Source organism: Triticum aestivum, chromosome 2B (assembly GCF_018294505.1).
Source record: "Triticum aestivum cultivar Chinese Spring chromosome 2B, IWGSC CS RefSeq v2.1, whole genome shotgun sequence".
NCBI classification, from domain to species: Eukaryota; Viridiplantae; Streptophyta; class Magnoliopsida; order Poales; family Poaceae; genus Triticum; species Triticum aestivum.
Window position 1 is genome coordinate 442296998 of NC_057798.1, and position 23861 is coordinate 442320858.

At 40.2% G+C, this 23861-nt stretch overlaps 2 long non-coding RNA genes across 2 annotated transcripts; both read left to right on the forward strand.

Annotated features, from left to right (window-relative positions):
* Window positions 1–14982: 14982 nt before the first annotated feature.
* Window positions 14983–16163, forward strand: LOC123041354 (uncharacterized). The gene is made up of 3 exons (XR_006418481.1): window positions 14983–15286; window positions 15504–15588; window positions 16111–16163. It is a non-coding gene; the product is annotated as an uncharacterized lncRNA (long non-coding RNA).
* Window positions 16164–16791: 628 nt separating this feature from the next.
* Window positions 16792–18883, forward strand: LOC123041355 (uncharacterized). The gene is made up of 2 exons (XR_006418482.1): window positions 16792–17162; window positions 18515–18883. It is a non-coding gene; the product is annotated as an uncharacterized lncRNA (long non-coding RNA).
* Window positions 18884–23861: the final 4978 nt, after the last annotated feature.

The window sequence follows — 23861 nt, forward strand, 5'->3', positions numbered from 1 at the left end:
GATGATTAGCACCAGGAAGGATAGATCAGTCGCAGCCTTCATCCAGGAGTTGAACCAACACATTCGACGTTAGGAGAACCATATGTGCGCAGGCATGTTAGACTTGAAGAAGGCCATGACCAGGATCACAAAGCTAGAGGAAGAACTCAAGTCTACACGCGATGGATATGAGGATGAAATAGCAACACTAGTAGGGAAGAATGATGATCTGAAGAAGAAGCTCCCGCAACTGGAGGAGAAGATGATTGCACTTGTCCAGAGAACTACATCATCATCAACGACACCGACTCGGACCTAGACTATAGAGATGATGACTATGTTGACGAAGCCGGAGCAGATATCATGGAATCTTGATCGGAGAAGTTTTTCTAGTCGACCACCATAAGAGTAGTAGTATTCCCCCATGTATCTAGTATAGTCCGAGCACTTTTGTAATGATAGTTAGACCGTTGTATGCCCTTGTTTAATTGAATGAAGTGATTTTGTTTGCATTTGTCTCATGTTCATATGGGTAGTGTTTTCTCTCTAGACCTCATTCTATTCTACATTCTCACCTTTTCTAAACCCTCAGATGCCTCCGAGACGTGACAATGGATTTGCTTTCCCACCGGAGCTCACGCAGTTGATCTAGCAGCAGAATGCGTTGATGCAATTGTTTGTCCAGAATCAGAATCAGGGGAACAACAACAACAACCCACCACCACCACCACCTGTTGATCACTTAACCCGTTTCCTTAGACTGAATCCGCCGGTGTTCTCCAGTAGCACCGAGCCGATAGTTGCAGATGATTGGCTCCGCAAGACAGCAAGGGAGTTAACCACTACAGGATGCACAGATGCGGAGAGGGTGCGTTTTGCCGCACATCAGCTGGAAGGACCCGCAGCATCATGGTGGGAAAATTTCACAGCCACTTATCCTATCAACACTGTCACATGGGATCAGTTTCAGCAGGCTTTTCCGTATTGCCCATGTTTCAACAGGAGGTATGGCCATGAAGAAGTGTGAGTTTCGCAACTTGCGCCAAGGAGGACGGACAGTTGGCCAATATGTGGATGACTTTTGTAAGCTAGCACGTTATGCCCCAGATGACGTCGCTACGGATGTAGCTAAGCAGGAGAACTTTTTGGAAGGACTGAATGATGAGCTGAGCATGCAGTTGATGGTAGCAACTTTCAACAACTACCAAGAGTTGGTAGATCATGCTCTTATGATTGAAGGGAAGCAGCAGCGGATTGAGAACCGCAAGAGAAAGTATGGAAAAGGGAAGTACAATTCTGGAGCTCAGCAGAAGCCACGTTTTACCCCGTAATCGGGAGGACATTTCCAGCATACCCATGGAGGAGGTAGCTCGCACAACCATAATGGTTCCAAGAATGGTAACGGGAATGGAGGAAGCAACGGCCAGAACCGTACCAACCCGTCAACCCTAGCCAAGAGAGACCTGAGCCAAGTCACTTGCTTTAAGTGCCAGAAGACTAGACATTATGCCAATGAATGTCCTAAAGCCCAGAATGGGAATGGCAATGGATGTTCAAGAAAGAAGCCAAACCCTTTCAACAGGGGACAGGTGAACCACATTAATGTGGAGGAGGTTGAAGCCCAGTCAGATGCAGTAATAGGTAAGTTTTTGGTTAAGTCATTTACTGCAATCGTTCTTTTTGATACTGGTGCATCGCATTCATACATATCAAGGGATTTGTGGATAAGTATAAACTGCCCACCAAGGTTCTTAGAACACCTATGTTAGTAAGCTCACCAGGAGCGGAGTATATGGCCAGTCGAGGATGTTTTCAAGTGACATTGAGTATAGGTAGGCATGTTTTCCCCTCGGATTTGATCATTTTGGAATCCCAAGGCTTGGATGTAATTTTGGGTATGGATTGGCTGTCGATGTATGGAGGAAACATCGATTGCGTCAGTAAGTCAATTTTGCTTACCACCCCAGAAGGAAGAAGGATCAAGTATGTATCACGGCATGAGCCGAAGAGGACACAAGTAATATCCTTATCAGGAGTTGTGCAGGAGGAAGTACCAGTGGTGAAGGATTTCTCTGATGTATTTCCCGAAGAATTGCCAGGCATGCCACCGGATAGAGACATTGAGTTTTTGATTGAGCTTTTGCCAAGCACAGGGCCGATATCAAAAAGACCGTACCGGATGCCCGCACAAGATTTGGAGGAGACTAAGAAGCAAATTAAGGATTTATTGGATAAAGGCTATATTCACCCAAGTTCTTCACCTTGGGGATCACCGGTGCTTCTAGTGGAGAAAAAGGATGGATCTTTGTGGATGGTTGTTGATTATCGAGGACTAAATGAAGTGACCATCAAGAACAAGTACCCACTGTCGATGATCAATGATTTGTTTGACCAATTGCAAGGAGCTAAGGTATTTTCCAAGATCGATTTGCGATCAGGGTACCATTAGTTGAAGATTCGAGAGCAGGATATACCTAAGACAACTTTTACCACCAGGTATGGGCTATATGAGTATACCGTTATGTCATTTGGTCTGACTAACGCACCTGCGTATTTCATGAACATGATGAACAAGGTGTTTGTGGAATTTTTGGATAAGTTCGTCGTGGTGTTCATTGATGATATTTTGGTTTACTCGAAGAATGAGGAAGAGCATAAGGAGCATTTGCGTTTGGTACTGGAGAAGCTCAGAGAACATCAGTTATATGCCAAGTTCAGCAAATGTGAGTTTTGGTTGAAGGAAGTCGGATTCCTCGGACATGTTATATCCAGAGAAGGAATAACAGTATATCCCACCAAGGTTGTCACTGTGACAAATTGGGTAGCACCAACAACAGTTGGAGAGATCCGGAGTTTTCTTGGGCTGGCAGGATACTACCGGAGTTTCATTGAGAATTTCTCGAAGATTGCGAAGCCTATGACGGAATTGTTAAAGAAGGATACCAAGTTCAAATGGACTGAGGAATGTGAGGCCAGTTTCCAGGTGTTGAAGAAATGTTTGGTTACATCACCAGCGTTGATTCTGCCTGATCAGCATAAAGATTACGAAGTATATTGCGATGCTTCACGTCGAGGACTTGGAGCAGTACTTATGCAGGAGGGAAGAGTTGTTTCATATGCTTCTCGATAGCTTAAGCCTCATGAGCTGAATTATGCCACACATGATTTGGAGTTAGCAGCCGTAGTGCATGCTTTGAAGACATGGAGACACTTTCTCATCGGAAACCATTGAGAGGTGTATACGGATCACAAGAGTTTGAAGTACATTTTCACACAGAAGGAATTGAATCTCAGGCAAAGGAGATGGTTGGAACTCATTAAGGATTATGATATGAGATTGCATTATCACCCCGGAAAGGCTAACGTAGTAGCCGATGCATTGAGCCGTAAGAGCCATGTCAACACACTAATGACCGGAGATTTACCAAAGGAGTTAGCCGAGGAGCTTCGTGAGCTATGTTTGGAGATAGTCCCGAGAGGCTATGTAGCAGCATTGGAGATTCAGTCCACCCTGATGGATAAGATCAGAGAAGCTCAGAAGACTGACAAGGAGATTGCCTCTATAAAGGAGAAGATGAGCAAAGGAAAAGCTAAAGGATTTCGTGAGGATGAGCACGATACCTTATGGTTTGAGGACCGCGTTTATGTGCCCAATGACCCGGAAATCAGGAAGTTGATTCTACAGGAGGCCCATGATTCGCCATATTCGATTCACCCAGGAAATACCAAGATCTATTTGGATTTGAAGGATACTTTCTGGTGGACCGGAATGAAGAAGGATATAGCGGAGTATTTAGCAGTATGTGATGTCTGTCAGAGAGTGAAGGCAGAGCATTAGAAGCCAGCAGGATTGCTACGCCAATACCCGAATGGAAGTGGGATAAGATAGGAATGGATTTTATCACAAGATTGCCCAGGACTCGTTCAGACTATGATTCGATTTGGGTTATAGTTGATCGTTTGATGAAGGTAGCTCATTTCATCCCAGTGAAGACCACTTACACCAGTGCTAAGTTGGCTAAGATCTACATGACTAGGATCGTATGTCTGCATGGAGTTCCGAGGAGTATTGTATCAGATAGAGGAACCCAGTTTACCTCAAAGTTCTGGAATCAGTTGCACAAAACCTTGGGTACCAGGCTAGAGTTCAGTACAACTTTTCACCCGCAGACAGATGGACAGACCGAGAGAGTCAATCAGATTTTGGAAGATATGCTAAGAGCTTGTGCCCTAGATTATGGATCTAGTTGGGACGATAATTTACCATATGCAGAATTCTCCTACAACAACAATTATCAATCTAGTTTGAAGATGGCCCCTTTCGAAGCTTTGTACGAAAGGAGGTGCAGGACCCCGTTATCGTGGGATGAAGTTGGAGACCGCTAGTTGTTTGGACCGGATTTGATTAAGGAGTCTGAACAGAAGGTGAAGTTGATTCACGATAGGCTCAAGGTAGCCCAATCCAGGCAGAAGAGCTACGCAGATTCTAAACGCAAGGAGACAGTTTACGAAGTCGGAGACAGAGTTTATCTTCGTGTATCTCCACTTCGGGGAGTTAAGCGCTTTGGAGTTAAGGGAAAGTTAGCGCCAGGTTTTGTGGGACCATACAAAGTTCTGGAGCGAATGGGAGAAGTTGCTTACAAATTGGAATTGCCCGAAGGATTGTCAGGAGTTCACGATGTGTTCCACATTTCCCAGTTGAAGAAGTGCCACGTAGAGATGGCTGATATACCGCTGAGAGATAGAATACCGCTGGAAGCGATTCAGTTGGATAGTGATTTGACCTATGAGGAGAAACCAGTCAAGATCCTCGAATATGCCAGCCGAGTCACCCGTAGCAAGGTTATCAAGTTTTGCAAAGTTCAGTGGAGCCACCACACCGAGGATGAAGCCACCTGGGAGCGAGAGGAAGATCTGCTGAAGGACCACCCTCACCTATTTTCTAGCCAACCCGAATCTCGAGGGCGAGATTCATCTTAAGGGGGGTAGGTTTGTAACATCCCAAATTTTCAATTTGGAATGTTATACATAGATCATCGTTGCATATCATATTTTATTGCATTTTGGCTTGATCCTAGAAATTTCACACAACTCAAGGACCCATAGAGAGAGTTGGGAATTTTGTTATTTTCATATTTGAGTTTTATCAAATTTTGAAAATAGGATTATTTGATTTTATTTATTTTATCTTCAATTATTTCTATTATGAAAATATGAGAGAGGGAATAAAATGACTTTCCGAAAATAAAGAAATACTGATGATTTAATAATAAAATCAAATAAGATTTTATTTTGGAGTTTATTGCTATTTTATTTGAATTTAGGAAAAATGCGCATTTTTCAAAATTGCATTTAGGCCCCAAATAAATGTTCATTTGAACCAGCTTGATTTTAGAAGTCGGGGAAATTTTATTTTGGGATTTTTGGAGTCCGTTTAGTATTTCTTTTATTTGTTTTTCTGCGCGTAATGTTTAAAAAAACGAAACCGACTTTGGGCCGTGTTCGGCTAGGACTCCGCGTAGGCGGGGCCTTTATAATGCACCGCCCGAGCCCACGAGCCACCAGCCCGCCCCGCGCCCAAACCCTATCCCTAAGCCGCCGCCGCCGCCGCCGCCACCGCCGCTGCCACGCCAACCCTGCCGGATCCCGCGCCGCCGCCGCCCGCCGCCGCCGACGCCGCCGCCCGCCGCCACCGACGCCGCCGCCGCCCCGGACGCCGCCGCCGACCCTGCCGGACCCTGCCGCCACCCTCGCCGGAGGTAGCCGCCGCTTCGCCGCCGGGTTTTCCTCGAGAAAACCGTTCGGTTTTCCGTCGGTTTTTCGTTGAGCTTTTAAAAAAAACTAGATCTGTTTTTTCGGTTTAGTTTATTTAGCGGACGTTCGTCCGTACGTTTGTTTTAACGAACGGTTTTCTTCACTTAGCCACAGACAGCGAACGTTCGTTCGTTAGCCTGTTCGTCAGTTTTCTTTTTCTCGGATTTTCCGCGATTATTTCTGATCGCGATTTTCGATCTATTTTTCGTTTTAGTATATCTTTTCGCTCGTTTATCAGAATCAGGCGATTCAAGCGCCTAGAGTTTCGTCTCGAAACCCTCTTTCTGTTTAACCAACTCAAACAAGTTTTTGCTACTGTAAAATTTGACTTAAGTCCAGATTAGTAAACGAAGCTTGTTTCTTTCGCCATTTGACTTTCGTTGCTTCGTTTGATTTTATTCTTTTTGCAAACAGGAGTTCTTAAGTTGAACTTTCTGGTTAGATCTCTTATTTGAGATTTAGCCGTGCATTACATGAGTACTTATTGTATGCTTGTTTGTTTGCGATAGAGTACCCGGAGTGCGCCGCTTGGTACTTTGAATCTCTAGGTTTCACGGATCTTCAGCAAGGCAAGTAACACTTTGATCATACCTCTTTACTACCTAGTTTTATTGCATTAGATCAATCCTCAAACAATTGCATGATTAGGATCTGATTAATATGTGGGTTTTGGGAAGTAGATGAGGTAGTACCTATTACCTTTTTTATTATCAAACCCTTGGGAGTTACTCTACGTTTGCTTATTATGCCATGCTATGCTAGTAGACGTGGATTGGGTGAGTGTATCCATGACAGATGTGAGTTTGTTTAATTAATGGTTTATTTAAGGTGGCAACTTTAACACACATCTGGGTGGATTGAGGTACCTGGGTATTCCAGGATTGCCTGTTTTTCTTTATGGACTGCCACCCAGGCTCAAAGGGATCATGAGATTATTCATGCTAGAAACTTCCGTGTGCAGCCACAAGCCACTATGGGCTCTAGCATAGTTGATTAAGTCGTGCGAACTCTTACAGTGGTAGACTAGCAGATGAAGGGGAAAGTTGGTGTAACGGTCTACCGGATCGTAAGGTGCTAGCGCTTCTGAAAGACTATGTCTCGGTCATCCGTTTCTCAAACACCATGTAGTGCGAGAATCCCAACGAAGGAGATCGAGTCTTGTGGGGAAAAGTGCACAAACCTCTGCAGAGTGTATAAACTAATCATGATTAGTCGTGTCCCCGGTTATGGACGTTTTGAGTATCTAGTACTTGGATTATCATGTAAATCTCATCATGTTACTTTTTAATTAATATTGTTGGGTTTTAATGATGATGTTTAATTGGGATTGACAGGGTGTCTACACTCTCAATGTTTAACAACCACCATGATAGTTAAATTTTTTTATTCCTTTGAAGTAGGGAAAAACTGGCTTTATGCAAAAACTATAACCATAGAGCTTTCCACCAGCCATATATGCATGTAGTATAGCTTTATTCTTTCATTACTCTGTATGTGTTATTTTGCCAGCATATTCCATGTGCTGACCCGTTTCGGGCTGCAACGTTCATGTTGTAGACTTTTCAGACAACGAGTAAGGTGCCTTTAGGTCGTGGTTCTATACTTAGTGATGCCGTTGGAGTTGATGGACTCACTTGTCTTCCAAGCCTTCCACTGTTATCGTTATTAGAAGTCCTTAAGCCATATTTATTGTAATGAGTTCTCTTTTGAGACATTCGATGTAATAAGTGTGTGATTGCTACTCTGTTATAAATCCTTCAAGTATTGTGCATGTCAGCATTACTGATCCAGGGATGACACTGATGCACAGAGATCGGACTGTTTGAGGTCTGGTCGCTACATTATTAAGCAATGGTAAAGGAAGTAATGCAGATAAGGTTCATGATAGTGACACATCCTTGTTTGTCTCCAACAAAGCTGATAAAACAGCTAAGGAAGACTATCTTGAAGACATCGAGACAACCCCAAAGTCCTGTCTTGGTTTAGTGTTCGAGTTACTAGCCACTACCGCCTGCACAAGCTATTCAAACTCACTGTCTGAATCTGTTCGGTTTCTTGAGTCTCAACTACAAGCTGAAAGACATCGATCAGTTGTGCTGCGACAAGAAGCGAAAGGACTGCGGAAGTCCCTGGAGCATTCAGATGCATAATTTCTGGTGCAACAGCAAGCGTTGGAGGATTTTAGCGCCAAACAGGACAAAGCTAATCAGCTTGCTAAGCTTATTGCCAACATGGTGGATACCCAGGATAACGTTTCTTGAGCTCTTCTGAAGTTGTTTCAGTTATGCTCTTGTTTTGCTGCCGCGTTTGTTTGCACTGGTGGCCAATTTTGATGGCCAGTGTATGTAATATGCTACTTTGTTCCCTATATTTGCACTGGTGGCGAACTTTGATGCCCCGTGGATGTAATATGTGTAATAGCGGTAATAGACTAGCCTTAATTGCTTGCTTATTTATTTCCTTATTGTCTTGTTTAGTTGTTTGCTTGTAGTCATTGCAGTTCTTTTTCTGTGTTTTTCTAGTGGCCACAATAGCCTATTTTTGGTAACTAGGCCAAAATAATCATGGCAACACACGGACTGTTGTAACCATGGGCCTCCTACAGGCTGTATGATCCATGGGCCTTCATCCGGCCGTAGGATCCATTGGCCTTCTATACGGGTCGTGGGATCCATCGGCCTTCTATACGGGCCTTAGGGTCCATGGGCCTTCTACGGGCCTTAGGGTCCATGGGCCTTCTACGGGCCATACGATCCATGGGCCTTCTACGGGTTGTACTATCTATGGGCCTCATACGGGTTGTAGGATCCATGGGCCTTATACGGGGAGTATCATCATTTCGCCAATCATGGGCCGTACTATTCATGGACCATAACGGGCCGTTAATAGGCCGTATTTGATAACTCTATGAAAACAACCCAACGGTTTTTTTACATGAAAACGGCCCAACATATTAATGGTCCGCAAACGGACCGACTGTAACGACGGGCTGAATTTGGCCCACAAGCAGAAAATGACTGTAACGGGCCGTATGTAATCGAGTGCTGCAAATGAGCCCAAGAATCAATGGGCCCTGATAAGGCCGAAAGATAACTTGGGCTGGAAACGCCCCAATAGAATAACGGGCCATTAATGGGTATAAAGTGATACATTGTTCATTACGGGCCAGTTTCACCACGGGCCGTTAATGGGAGAAGAGTTACAAATGTCCTCATATGGGCCGAAAGAAGTCATGGGCCACACATGAGCCGGAAGTTAAAACGGGCTGAATCATATTGGACGGCCCAGATGACGCTGTTGGGCCTAATTCGGATAGGGCATAACGGGCCCTGGGTTAGTGGTCTGTAAATGGGCTATACGCGAACAGGCCATTAACAGGCTTTTCATGGGCCGGGCCGCCACCTTTTGACCAAGTCAAATGGGCCGGCCTTTTCACAGGATGGGCCTCTGTTGGGCTGTGCCACATGTCGTCGTATCATAGGCGACTTCGGTCCAATGAACGGATGACATCTGTCCCAACGGTGAGCCGACACGTGTTTCCTCCAGCCAATGATGATTTTACACATGGAAAATCCCCATTGGCCGGGCTGTTAACGGGTTACCGGATCCAAAACCCAACCCGATAGCTTAACGGCATTTCGTTACGGTGGATGCCACGTGTCAGTCACCCTTGACGAAAGCCCTTATGTGACGCGCGACTTATCATCATGGAAGTGGACACTTCCGTGATGATAATTTTAGTAATGTCATGGAACACTTCTACGACAGCACAGGTATGACTATCTTGATTCTGTCATAAATTTGTCATGGATGTACATGCATGACAAAAAAAGCGACCTATTGTAACAAACACGTATCATCACGGAAGTGTATTTTTTTGTAGTGTGTTAAGTCTAGGTAATGAGGATCCCACTATTTTGGAGGGTGTTGAATCTTATTCCAATAACTATGAAAGTAGATTTGGAGAGGTCATAACTTTATTTAGTGATGAATCCACTACTTTGGAAGAGGTTTCAATTGACTATGATAGAAAACTTGCTATCTATGGTTATTATTGTGATGATAAGTATGCTATAAAGAGTAATGATATCCATGAAACATGTCATCATCATTTTAATGCTCAAATTGATTATGTAAATCAAGTATCACATGATAGTTATTGTGTTGAGTTTGCTCCCACTACTATTCATGAGAATAAATTTTCTTATGTGGAGAGTAATAAAATTTCCATGCTTGTAGGTCATGAAAAGAATACTTTCTGTGATAGTTATATTGTTGAATTCATTCATGATGATACTGAAAATTATTATGAGAGGGGAACAAATGCTTTTACATATCTCAATAATCTCAAGTTTCCTCTCTATGTGTTGAAAGTTTTGAAGTATTACTTGTTTTGCCTTCCTATGCTAGTTGATTCTTGATCCATGAATTATTTTCTCACAAAATCCCTATGCATAGGAAGTGCGTTAGGCTTAAATGTGCTAGTCATAAGCTTCATGATGCTCCCGTTATGTTCAATTCTTATCTTTTATGTGAGCATCATTGAAATCATCATGCCTAGCTAAAAAGGCATTAAAGAAAGCGCTTGTTGGGAGACAGCCCAATAGTTACCCCTACTATTTTTGTGTGTTCAGATGATTAGTCTATTGTAGTAATCATGTTTTTAGGTTTTGTTTCAATAAAGCGGCAAGTAAAGCCTTTGGGATAGTGTGGATGATAGTTGATTTGATTCTATGCAAAAACAGAAACTTTTGCACCCAATGACAAAATTGTTAAATATCAGTGGAGAGTCAAAAAGTTCTGAATATTTTACACATTAATGACCTACAAATTTTACGTTTTCCTAATTTTTAAGAATTATTGGAGTTATAGAAGTATGGTCATTGTTCAGATCATTATAGACTGTTCTATTTTTTATAGATTCTGTTTGCAATGATAGTTTGCTTGTTTTATGGTTTCTATGGCTTATATTTCTTAATACAAATTGTAGAAATTATAGAGTGCAGTAGGCATTATGTGTAAAAAATTATAAATCTTGTCTTTGACAGTACACAAGTGGATGATTTGTTTTACTATGTTAACCCATCTCACGAAGTTCCGCTAAGTTTTGTGTGATTGAAGTTTTCAAGTTTTGGGTGAGATATCAATATGAGGAGAATAAGCAGTGGCAAGACCCAAAGATTGGGGATTCCCAAGGCACTCCAAGGTAATACTCAAGGAAGATCCAAGCAACTAATCTTGGGGATGCCCCGGAAGGCATCCCCTCTTTCGTCTTCAACATTATCGGTAACCTCACTTGAAGCTATATTTTTATCCGTCACATGGTATGTGTTTTTCTTGGAGCGTCATTTTATTTTATTAGGATTTAGTTTCTATTATTTAGAGTAATGTTTTGCATCTTTCATTTCAATAAAAATGTCAAGTATAGCCTTTACCATGCTTATTTTGCAAGTCTACATGTTGCTGTTTAAAAACAGGAAGTTTTATATCATTGTCTGAATTCTTCTGGAAAGTCAGAACGTGATAAAATCTTTAAATTTTTACACACTAAGATAAAACAAGTTTTCTACAGTGTGGTAATTTTTTAATTTTTGGAGTTAGGGAAGTATGAATCTTCTTGCATTCTTTATAGGCAGTCCTGTTTACACAGATTGTTGTTATGTTTGCATTGTTTGCACATGTTTGCTTGTTTAATGATTCTATTTGAGGATAGGAGTACTAAATATGCAGAGGAATTTACTATGTAATGCTAAATAATAATTTTACTGACTTGCTACAATATAGAATGACAAGGTTATTGCATTGATTTATACTAACTTATCTCACAAGTTCTTGCTGAGTTTTGTGTGGATGAAGTTTTTAAGATTTAGGGAAACCGTGATATAAAAGAAATTAAGGAGACAAAACGGCTCAAGCTTGGCGATGCCCAAGGCATCCCAAGATACTATTTGAAGAAGTCTCAAGCATCTAAGCTTGGGGATGCCCTAGTAGGCATCTCACCTTTCTTCATCAACAATTATCGGTTAGCCTTGGTTGAGCCTAAGTTTTTGCTTCTTCACATGATGTGTGCTATTCTTGGAATGTAATTTTATTATGTTTTGCTTGCTGTTTTAATAAAACTAGCGGGTGTACCCGCGCATTTGCGCGGCTAGATTAACTTTTATATATTCTGTATTTTTCTTGTTTTTTAAACACTTGTTTAATGTTTTTATAAAGTTTTAATGTTATTTTTTTGTTTTTTAATATTTGTTGTTTTCCCATTTTATTTTGTTTATTTAAAGGTACTTAGCATAACAGGATGACATATGCTAGTCTTATTTTTTTAGGAAAATACACCGTTTGGTGCATTTTAAATAACTATTATCATCCCCGAAAATAGATATGTTTATTATGACATTCATCTTGCTTCCTTGAGATATGACATGCACACTTAATAGGGTGATTTGAGCTTTATCACGGAAAATAACTAATCAGTCAGGTTTGGTTTTATTTCATTGGCATAAGGTCATATGTGATGAGAGCCCTATAGTTATTGACACACACCTTATTTTAAGTTGATGGTACACCAGTTAACTAATATTAATTAGATTGATGAAGAAATAGAAAATTGTGAATGGTGTTGGCAATGTAATGTAGATTTGATCTATTTTATATTTTTGATAAATGATCTGCATATAGTTTTTGTAAAACATGTTTATTTTTTCTTGTGACATTCACGTAATATTTAAATTACTCCCTCTGTTCATTTTTATAAGGCTTTGTAGATTGTTTCACACATTATGCAAAATAACTCAATTTCACTTGTTTGAAACGACTTATAAAAGTGAATGGATGAGTATTGTTTTTTTAAGGTTCTCATGTATTTTATTTAGCTTTACATATGCGTTGTTTTTTAAATTATGTATGTGTTATATGTTTGATCTTTAGTCCATTTATTTTTTATTTCTTGTAAAAATATATGGTAATGATTGTTTTATTTTTTTATAAATTTATGAAGCAAATGGACCCAATTGTATCAGAAACGAAATATGAAGTTGCATCTTTATTTTTTACCCGTCTCAGTTTATTTAGTCAAAACTATGTAACACGTCTTTCATAATTTAAAAAAGAAACTGTGTAACGTGCTTCCCATCCCACCATGTTTTTTTAGAAGAAATGTGCACGTCTTTTTTTTGAAGGGATGTACGCTGCTCCTTCTTAGTTGTGCTAGAGGAAAAGAATGCGCACATTTCTTCTTTGCCTTTGAAGGGTAGTTGAAAGAAACTGAGGCGGCCCTTCCATGGGTGATTCTGCCCCAAATCTGAGTGCCCTACCCATCCATGGGGCGATGCTGTACCAAATCGCAAGGGGAAAAAGAAATTGAAGCTGCTGCTCCAAATCTGAGTACCCTGCCCGTCCATGGGGAGATGCTCTACCAATTCGCAAGTGTAGCTATTGTAGCAGTTTGATTTGCTTGCCCATCCATGGCCAAATCTTGGAGGAGGTGATCTTTGTGGCCATTTTTTGCCGAGGCCAGGACATGCGCTGCGGATCTGGCGTCTCCCACCAGCGATGCGGCGTCTCACTTTTGCCTATGTAGTTCATTGCCGCTGAGACATATGGCTGTGTCGTTGGGTTTGGGGCCCATCTTCTGTGTGTCGTTCCTGTCATCTTAGGGTGCGGACATGCTGACAGGTATGAGTCGCTTTGTGCTCTCCCATTCGCCTCTTGCTTTGCATAATGTTCATCGTAATTTCATTTACCAATTTTTTTTGCTGAATGTACGCCTCTCCTTAGTTTCTAGCAGAGGGGAAAAACATAGTTCCTTCTTTCCTTCGTCCTTAATGGGAAAAAAAGAAGGGCGCGTCTACTGGGCGGCCGGCTGCCCAGTAGAGCGATCCAGCGGTTGGTCAAATAAGGTAAGTATCTGTCCCTTTCATTGTCAGAAAAAGAAAACAAAGGAAACAACCACCCGTCCTACTGTTTGGGCAGCCATTGCATGCATGCGTCTAGTGTTTGCATGCCGATGCATTAATGTTCCTAACGTTCGTCTCTTGTGCATTAATTTTTGGTTTTCAAAATTATAAAAGACATATCTTCTAAACCGCGTGTCGAAATTCAGATCCGTTTTCACCATTGAAACCCACGCGACGTGCTCTTCAAAAGTAGATCCCGCATGGGGATGTTTCCACGAGCTAGTCTTCCTGCCAACTAAACATCAATATGTGTGCAACTAGACTACATGCTGCGCCAACTGAGCATATGTGTGTCAATAGTCCTTCTGTCAACTAAATATTAATGTGTGTACAACTAGACTACATTCCCGCGCCAACTGAGCATGTGTGTGTCAATAGTCTTGCCAACTAAATATCAATGTGTGTGCAACTAGACTACATTCCCGCGCCAACTGAGCATATATGTGTGTAACTAGTCCTGTCAACTAAATATCAATGTGTGTGCAACTAGACTACATTGCCGCGTCAATTACGCATATGTGTGTGCAACTAGTGTCCTGCCAACTAAACATCAATATATGTGCAACTAGACTAAATTACAAGCCAACTGAGCATATGCACGTGCAACTAGTCCTTCTAGCAACTAAACATCAATGTGTGTGCAACTAGACTACATTATAAGCCAACTAAACATTAATGTGTGTACAAACTAGACTAAATTACAAGCCAACTGATTTTAAAAAAAGTTGCACGATATAGTACTAAAGTTGCACAATGCAATACTTTAGTTGCACCATATAGCATCAAAATTGGCATCAAAAAAAATTCGTCGAAACATATCCATGCGGGATCTAGTTTTAAAGATCTCGTCGCGATGAATCTAACGATGAAAACGGAACTGAATTCCGACATGTGGTTTAAAAGATATGACTTTAAAAGAATTTGAAATCCCGAAATAAAAGTACGTGGATCTGTTTTCTCTAACTGATGAGACTAGTGTGAACATATTTAATGCCAGCACCCACATGCGCTACGAGACAAAAAAATACGCATGCATGTGTGTGACAGACGCGGCCGCTCGGAAACACCAAAAAGCGCACGGCCACTTTTTAGATTTTGGGAAAAAAGAAACGGAGGCCGCTTGCCATCACCAAATTGATTCCCAAACCATTATGGCTGATTCATTCCTTCCTATTTCTTTTCGTGTAGGTACTGGCGCAGTTTGCCGTTGAGCAGGGTGCATGGATGCGTTCGTCGCATTCTCGATGATGTGGATCCTCGACAACCTCGTTGAGTCCGGCAGTGCGTTCTCAAGTTTCGGCCAAGTTGATGGCCTCTTCTTGGCTTACAGCTAGAGGTCTATGGCAGAGGTGTTGTAGTTTGGCCCAGTGGAGGAGGCTGCGAGGGAAATCACCGAGTCAACTACTGAGTGAGTTATTAGATCTGACATCTAAAGAATACAAATAGCAGCTGACGACCATGAGATGCTGGCCTCCTCATTGTTCTTGTTGTCAGGCCAATACTAACTCATTGTTCTTGCGGTCAGGCTACTACTAACTGTAAGTGCCAACTAAAAATTATTTCTTGTACTTTATCCATAGCAGTATTGTACTCCATGTATTTTTAATTTTTTCTTTGCAAGAAATTATGCCTTTTCTCTTAATAAAGGCCTTATGAACCGCAAGTTGGTTCATATGTGTAAATTATTTTCTTAAACTGCAAAGTCCTTGCCTTCTTTGTGCTAATCTGTCACCTTGGATATAAATTTTGTTATAGGTTTGTTGAGTAGTTCACTTGTGCCAGCAAGACGCCATTGATTTGCTTATATCCAGTCGTGCTATTAAGTTACTGATGAAGCAAGGTATGTTCCTTTCTATTGTGCTGGTGTTATATAGGTTTGCTAAAGTATAGTTTCTTCAAATTGTGAAGTAAATCCTAATGTGCGGAAGTCTGGTCTTGTAGTATGTTCTTGTCTATTGCGTTGGCCTCGTAAAGATTTTCCTAAAATAGCATGTGCATAAAGGAAACTACATGAAGAAAGTTATCAATCTATTTTAAACTAAGAACATTGGTAACGTCCACACCCTGAATCTAATAAGTATCCTTCTTATCATGGTTGATGTCACTCAAATACTATTACTTATCTTGGTCGATACAAATAGACTGTCGCACTATTTATTTCATAAGCTACTGATCCACTAATTATTTGGATAACATCCTTTTTCTCCTGACCTTTGATTTCGGTACTTCATCTTCATCTTCAAGCAATGTATTTTTGGCTTTTGCTTTAACATGTTTCTTGTTCCCGCAAACACCTTTTCCCTTTTTTTAGGCATATTCGTCTTAGTGCATTCATCCTCTGACTCATCTGATATTACAACAGATCTCAGTCTCCTTTTAGTGCCACTGCGGAGCTCACGTGATGATGATGGTATTTTGTCTTGACGCTTATCTTTATTTAATGTAGTCCCATTGCTGTCATGTGGCTCCTCTTTCACAGGCACCAGTTCACATGAAAGTTTGCCAGATGAAACTTTATTATTCTATGACTGCAAAGATAAACATTTTGAAAATTAGACACATCTCTAAAATCTGAAGTGTGTACATTGTTAAAAAAACAATCACCTTTCTATCTGGCATGTTTTGCTTCTTCATTAACACAGTGTCCACCTCATCATCCATTAAGGAATTCTAAAAATGGTAAAAAGTTAATGCAGCTTTACCTCCTCGGCTTTATTGTCCAAATAGAGCATCTCAAGCCTATCATCAGGCACAAATGTTCTTTTTACGGCATAGTTTTGTGTGCCAAATGTTAGATTATTATCATTGAGCTTGAATCTAAATATGAGTCTTTTTCCACATAATTGTTGAATAATCTTTGGCGCTTCTTCCGATTTCCCATCCTGTGTGTCCAGCAGATTAGATGCAGATGTATTAAGCAATCTTGTAGCCTCCTCATCAAATAAAGTGCAACTTGTAGTAGATGTATGGTCACTAATTTGGAGTCGAACAGGGTACCTAACACATGATTCCTGGTAGTGGAGAGTAAATATAATATAACATTTTTTTCATATTTTAGTAATATAATATGCTTACCATGGTGTGACCTTTTCTGGATATATACCACAACTCTTGCAATAATAATGGTCACTAATTTGTGGCACTTATCACATGACATGTACCACCATTGAATATTTTCTTGCAAACGATCCACTGTAGCTATGACAGTGAACACAAAATCCTAAAGAAAACAACATTAGCATTTGGGTGGGGTGTGGGATTAAGAGGCATATATAAGCACAATATGGTTTCATTGTAACTAATATTAAATGAATTGTCCATGCAGGTCTTATCGCGTATCACGGAGATTGATGATATCATTTATTGGAATTTTGATGCGTTACCTGGTCTGGCTGGTTTCCGTGCCTCATTGCAGTAAGTTCTTCTAATGTTCTCCTCCTATAAAACATCTGTTCTTCTAGTGTTCCTTGATTACTTCTATCTATACTGCCCATCTTTGGTAAGGTTTCTTCGGCTGAGTTCCTGCACATGTATGAAGTAAATAAGAATATACAACCTTTAATCAACCTGACTTAGTAATTATGAGTGAAAAAATATAAATCGGTGGTGTTTCATACCTATCAAGAAGTTCTTGTATTTCTGGTATATCCAGATCTATATATATCCTTGTGGCACTCGTTGACTTTAGGCACAAACCTATTTAATCATTCAGTTAGAATTTGTAAATGATACGAATAGCATGTAAGATTTATGCACTTACCATTGAATCTCTGCACCATCGTTGATGTGATAATAAGGACAGTTTGGCTGCCGATTACATCCTCGGTCAAAAAATAAGCAAACTTTCCCCACAACGTGATTCTGATTTTATCACCCCTAAAGAATATAATCTAAGAAGTTAGTGCTAACCACATGGGGGAGGTTTAGTTAAATTTGAGACATGCATATGCACTTACTCTGGCATTAGGATTTCAATCTTGCGGATATATGAAGGTTGTGGGTTCCTTTTTGTTATTCTTGTCTCCACTGGCTTCATTTGAGTTAGTAGTCCAATGACATCTGCATATTTGGAGATTATAGTGATATAAAAATTAGAAATATCCATTATTTGGAGGTCGTAATTACATCCATAAACATACCTGAGCATTGTGTATCTTTTTCCGCCCTTTCTTCTAGTGTGTCCATGGTAGCAAACTCAAAGTAATATTCCGGGAAAACTTCCGAAGATCCTTTTATTTCCTTTAACTTTGTATTGTATGCAAAATATATTTTAATTTCATTGCTCACTGGCCTATATTTTGTGGATTCCACGACCTTAAAATTGTTGAATCCATAAATAGACTTTTCATTGATCTTTGATCTAAAAGTGTCTATAAGATTCTTCCAGATAGTAGCATGGATTGTAGATAGTAGCATGGATTGTTTCACCCTATTAAAAGAATCAAATAGGGTTAGTAAGTTGCTTCATCCGATAGAAAAATTCTAATTTAATATATTAGAAAACAGACCTGCTCATCCATCAGTATCATATCTAGGCTAATAAGCTCATCGGTCGTAGGATTCACTGAATCCCACATTCTCATTACTTTCACTTGAATATTCCAATTCTATCCCCTTGTAGTTAAGTCACTCAACTTCTTGTATGCCATATTCCTATATCTTCAAAACTAACAGGGAACAATTTATCAATTGATATAGTATTTATGAAGATTCTATCCATCAAAAGTAAGCTTGTGAAATAACAATTACCAAATCTGATGATTCAGGCTAGATTTGCTTTGGCTTCAATTCTTTCGACTTAGATTGGAGCAGGCGTCGCTTCGTCGGGCGCTGAGCGTGCTTTCGCGTGACTATGTCGGGCGTCGAGTGAAGCGGCTGGAGGTGGCTTTTTCGTCTGGACGTTGAGTCGCGTGTGATGTGTTCAAGTCATCGTGGTCGTTGGCTTCTAATTGTTTGGTGGGTACTTGTGCGTCCGTGTGTACTTATTTATATACTTTTAGGTGTCTTGGATTGTGGTGGCTGAGACCGGCTGCAAATCAGACGCCAACACCGTGTGCAAATCAGACTTATGCACCGTGTGCAAGTCAAACTTGTTTTATTTGCATGTATTTGTTCCTGATCTGGAACTTTCCTCACGTGAGGTGGTTGTCCTTGTTTGTTAATAATAGGCTCCTTATTTGTTTAGGTTAGAGTAATAATTTTTTTTTTGCTTATCATTGATCCATCGACGGGAAGTTCTTTTTCTACTATATTTTTTTTGGAACCTATGTGGAGTACTTCAACGTGGCATGTTCTGCTATATGTACACGTATTATATTCTTACGTAACGCTTTCATATTTTAATCTCAGCCGTCAAGACATAAAATCAAGGATCAAGATAATTTAATCTATGTGGACGCACGTGCTGGCTTGTTTGCCTATCGTTTTAATTAGATAATAGATACTTAGATCTGAAAGTTTTTAATGAGAGAGAGAGTCCTCAAATAGCTACCCATTTACTTAAATACTCGCTTGATCTTCATTTATATCTTTTTGGTGTAGCTTGTCATTTACTCTTGTGCTTCACTTATATCCTATAAGTAAATTGTTGAATGAATTGAATATCATGAAGTTGAAATTATATGTTCATATCATGCCTAGTAGTAGCTTCACATTGGTTTTAGAAAGTGAAATCTTTTGAAGCTTGACAATCACAATATTGGTCAAACAAGCAATTCATGAAGGATTAGTATAAGGAAGAGAACTTTCACATACAAATATATTATCTTAGACATCTTTTATGATTGTGAATACCCATTAATTATTGAAACTTGGGAAAATTAGTTGAAGTTGGACAAGGAAGACAACATAATGAGTTATGGTTGTGTATATTTGCATAGAAGTTATATTGTTATGGATCCTCCAACATGTGGTGTTTGATTAGGATCATTTGCTAGCCAAAAATTCGTACTAAGTAGAGATACTACTTGTGAATCCAGAAAGCCCTAAACCCAGTGTACACCATACCGCCTATGGATTGAATAAGATCCTTCAAGTAAGTTGTCATCGGTGCATAAAGCAATAAAAATTGCTCCTAAATATGTTTGATCTTTTATTGTAAGAGAAAATAAGCGTTGGACAAACTTGTGATGGCAAAATAATAAAAGCGATAGGCTGCATAATAAAGGTTGCTATCATAAGGCGCAATATAACATAACGTTCCTTTGCATTAAGAGATTGCACATCCAAAAATAAAAAGCGCATGACAACCTATGCTTCCCTCTAAAGGGCATATCTTCTAGTTTTGAGTATTTACTTTTATGCAAGAGTCAATAGTATCCATTCTCATTTCAACCTCAATTATTCTCTAGTTGGAAAGCATCATGTGGTGGGGAAAGATCTGGGCACATATGTCCAATGAAATATATCTGATTATGAGTTATTATTTTTGACAATTATCTCTATGATAAATGAGTTGGGAGGCGAAACATTAAGCCCCTATCTTTCTTTGTGTTTGATGGATGCCATTTTTTCTGATAATATGATTTGAGTACTAGCAATCATAGAAGACTATATGATGATTGAGTATGTGGAGCTCTTACTTAGACTTTGTTGAGAATAAGTTGAATTGCAATTGTTTGGTGACTAAGAATATAGCTTCAAGTTTCAAGAGAATGCATTGTTTGAACCATAACATGTGAATTGATTGCTACTTTATCATGATGAGTTTTATGAGAAAGAGTTGCTGTTATGATGCTAGGAAAGGTGATTGAAATTATCATTGATCAAACTTATGCACTATGCTAGCATTCACACTTCATGAATTATTTCTTTTATCATTTACCTACTCGAGGACGAGCATGAATTAAGATTGGGTATGTTGATATGTCTCCAACATATCTATAATTTATGATGTATTCATGCCATGTTTATTATAGTTTTGTATGATTTTGGTGCACTTTTATAAGGCTTTTGTATGATTTTTATCGACTAATATATTGACCTAGTGCCCAGTGCTAGTTGTTGTTTTCTCCTTGTTTTTGGTTTTCCAAAAAATCCATATCAAATTAAGTCCAAATGCAGCGAAACTTTTTTGACAGTTTTTTGGAACAAAAGAGACCCCCGATGCTTCGTGGGAGGACCAGAAGAGCCACGAGATGGCCACTACCCACCAGGGCACGCCAGGTGCCAAAGTGGTGGACTGGTGGGTAGTGGGCACCTCATGGCCCATCTTAGCGTGAAGCCAATGCCAAAAAATCATATAAATACAACCCCCCCCAGAAATAACCCTAGATCAGAAGTTCTGCCGCCGCAAGCCTCTATAGCTGTAACATCCCAAAATTCTAAATTTTGGAATGTTATATTAAATAAATAACTATGCTTGATTGTCTGATTGTTGGTTTGATGGATTGAGTGAAACTGAGTGAAATTTGAAACTTTTGAAAGTTGAATGAGAGGGAATGAAATGACTTTCCCAAAACTTTCCCCTTTTGCCTTTTGATCCCAATGGATTCAAATTCATACCAACACCAAAGCCTAGAGTGAGGATGACATGACTTCCTTCATTTTTAAATGAATAGGGTTTTGGAAAAAGATTTGAATTTCATTTGGGAAGATTTCAAATTCAAAGCTTTATGCAACTCAATGATATTCATGAGGGAAGATAAGATGACTTCTTCAATTATGTGAAATAGGAGTTGGAAGTTATAATGAATCAAGTTGAAAATCATTTGAAAGTGCTTTGTAACCCTCTTTCAAATTTTGAGTTTTGAATTTGAATTTCAAACTTTGGCATGTGGGAAACATTTCAAAAAAAAAACTATGCCTGATAAATACTTGATCAAAAGTATGAGAGGAGCAAACATGACACTCCAAAAATATCAGAGGAAACAATGCCAAAAGATTTGGATTCAAATCTGAAATTTATTTGAATTTGAAAAAAAATAGATTTTTATGAAGTTTGGATTTTGCCTTTGGAAAAATGTTCGAATGAAAGGGAGTATTCCCCTGATCATTTGGGTATATATATACCCTATATAAAATATTTATAGATTTGGTGTTATTTTTGTTTTAGTAAAAAAAAAAAAAAAAAAAAACCCCAGGGGCGCCAGCCAGGCCACCCCAGGCCCAGCCCAGCGCCAGCCGAGCCAGCCCAGCTCGCCTTTCCCCCTCGCCCGCTCGCCGAAACCCGTTGGCATCGGCCACCCGACCCCCTCGCCCCTCTCTCCCTCTCGCTGACCCGTGGGCCCCGCCCCTCTCCTTCCCCCCTCGCCCACGCCACCGACCTCGCCGGAGATCGACCGGATCCCGAAGGATCCGGGATCCCCCGACCGCCCCCGATGCCCTTCCGAAGCGAAGCCGAGGCCCTGGCTATAAAGAGCCGAGCCCCCGCACCCCATTTCCCCCCCCCCGAGAGCTCGCCGCACCCCCTCTTTCTCCCGCTCGACGTCGCCGGAGACCCGAGCCCTCCCCGCCGCCATTGTTGCCGCCGTCGACCCCCTGGTCCACCCCGACCCCCCCCCCAACACCACCGAACCCCTCCCCGACCTCGTGCGCATCTTCCCGACGAGTCGCCGGAGCTCCCCGACGCCCAGACGCCCCGACGCACTTTCGCCGCCGCCGCCGCCGTCGCCGGAGTCCGGTAAGTCACCGGCATCACCCCCCACCGTCCGATCCTAGATCTAGGGCTAGGATTAGAACCCCGAAGGGTTAGGTTTTATTTAGAAAACCGGCCGGTTCCGATCGGTTTAGTTTTTTTAGTTTAGGTTTTTATTTTAGGCCCGGTTCGTTTAGTTTAAACCTAGGGCCCGTTTAGGCTATCTAACGCACAGGGCACAGTATAGGCCCATTAGGCCTTTTTCTTTTTATTTTGATTTTCTGTTTTAGCCGAATAGTTTCTGTTTTCAAAAATGTATATCTTTTATTCTGTTTAATATTTTGAGTGATTCTTTTTTTGTTGGATTGCAAATTTTATGTAGTTTCTGTAAAATATATATTTAGCTATGTCAAAAATAATTAAAATTGCTTTATTTTAGTTTTAGTCAGAATAGTAAATCTGCTATAACTTTAGTTAACAAAAAAATTATTTTTTGCATGATTCTTTTTGTCATCACTTTATTTTGACATTGCCAAACCCTAGAAATTAACTTGGGTATTTTAGGATTAATAAATAATTAGTTTTAGACAGAATCCTATTAATCCTAATTAATTAACTAGTTCCTGTTTTCCTAATTAATTAATTAGTAAATTAATTTATTTTTAACTTGTGATTAGTTATTCTAGGTTAGTTTCTGTCATTCTAGTAGATGAACTTTTATTTATAACTAATAAAAGTTTTAAATTATTTTTTCTTAATAGAAATTGGATTAGGCCTAAAATGAGTTTTATAATAGCTTTTTAATTAATTCTTTTTGCTCCTAGTTGCTTAGTGAAACCTTTTCTGTTAAGTTAACCTAAAACCATGATTAGGTTATATTAAGAAATTTTTATTATATAAAACTATTTTTGTTATTGTTTGAAGTAGGGAAAACTTTGAGTGGCCTTTATTTGAGTTTTTCTTTTGGATTTGAGTTTTGGTTGTTTGTTGTGTTATGTTACTTTTGTTATGTTGTGTTATGTGATCCTATTGCTATGTGCTTATTATAGTTATTGTTTGCCTCGGTAGAATTTCCGGAGTGCGAAGATTGCTACTACGAAACCCTAGTTTTTTTCGAAGATCGTCAACCAGGCAAGTTCACTTTGACCATGCTTTTCTTACCTATGTTTTATTGCATTTAGTGGCACCATTGCAACCACCCCTCAGTAGTGTTATTGAAATTCTTGTAGTTGAGTAGTATGCATGAGGTAGGAACCCATCACCCTGTTACCAAGCCCGGGACGTTATTTATTTTTAATGCTACGCTATAGTAGACGGGGTTTGGTATGAGTGCTCGGGAGTGATGTGAGAAGGGAGGATTCTACGTCAATGACGACAACTCCATGATGGAATCTGCAAGGACTGCCTCTTCAAGACCTCAAGACTTCAAGACTCGAGACAGGATTTCAATACACACTACTGGGTGAAGGACGGTTGACGGGCACCCTGGAGAACCCAGTGGTTGGCCGGGATGCATGGAGAAGCGCCATGACATCTTG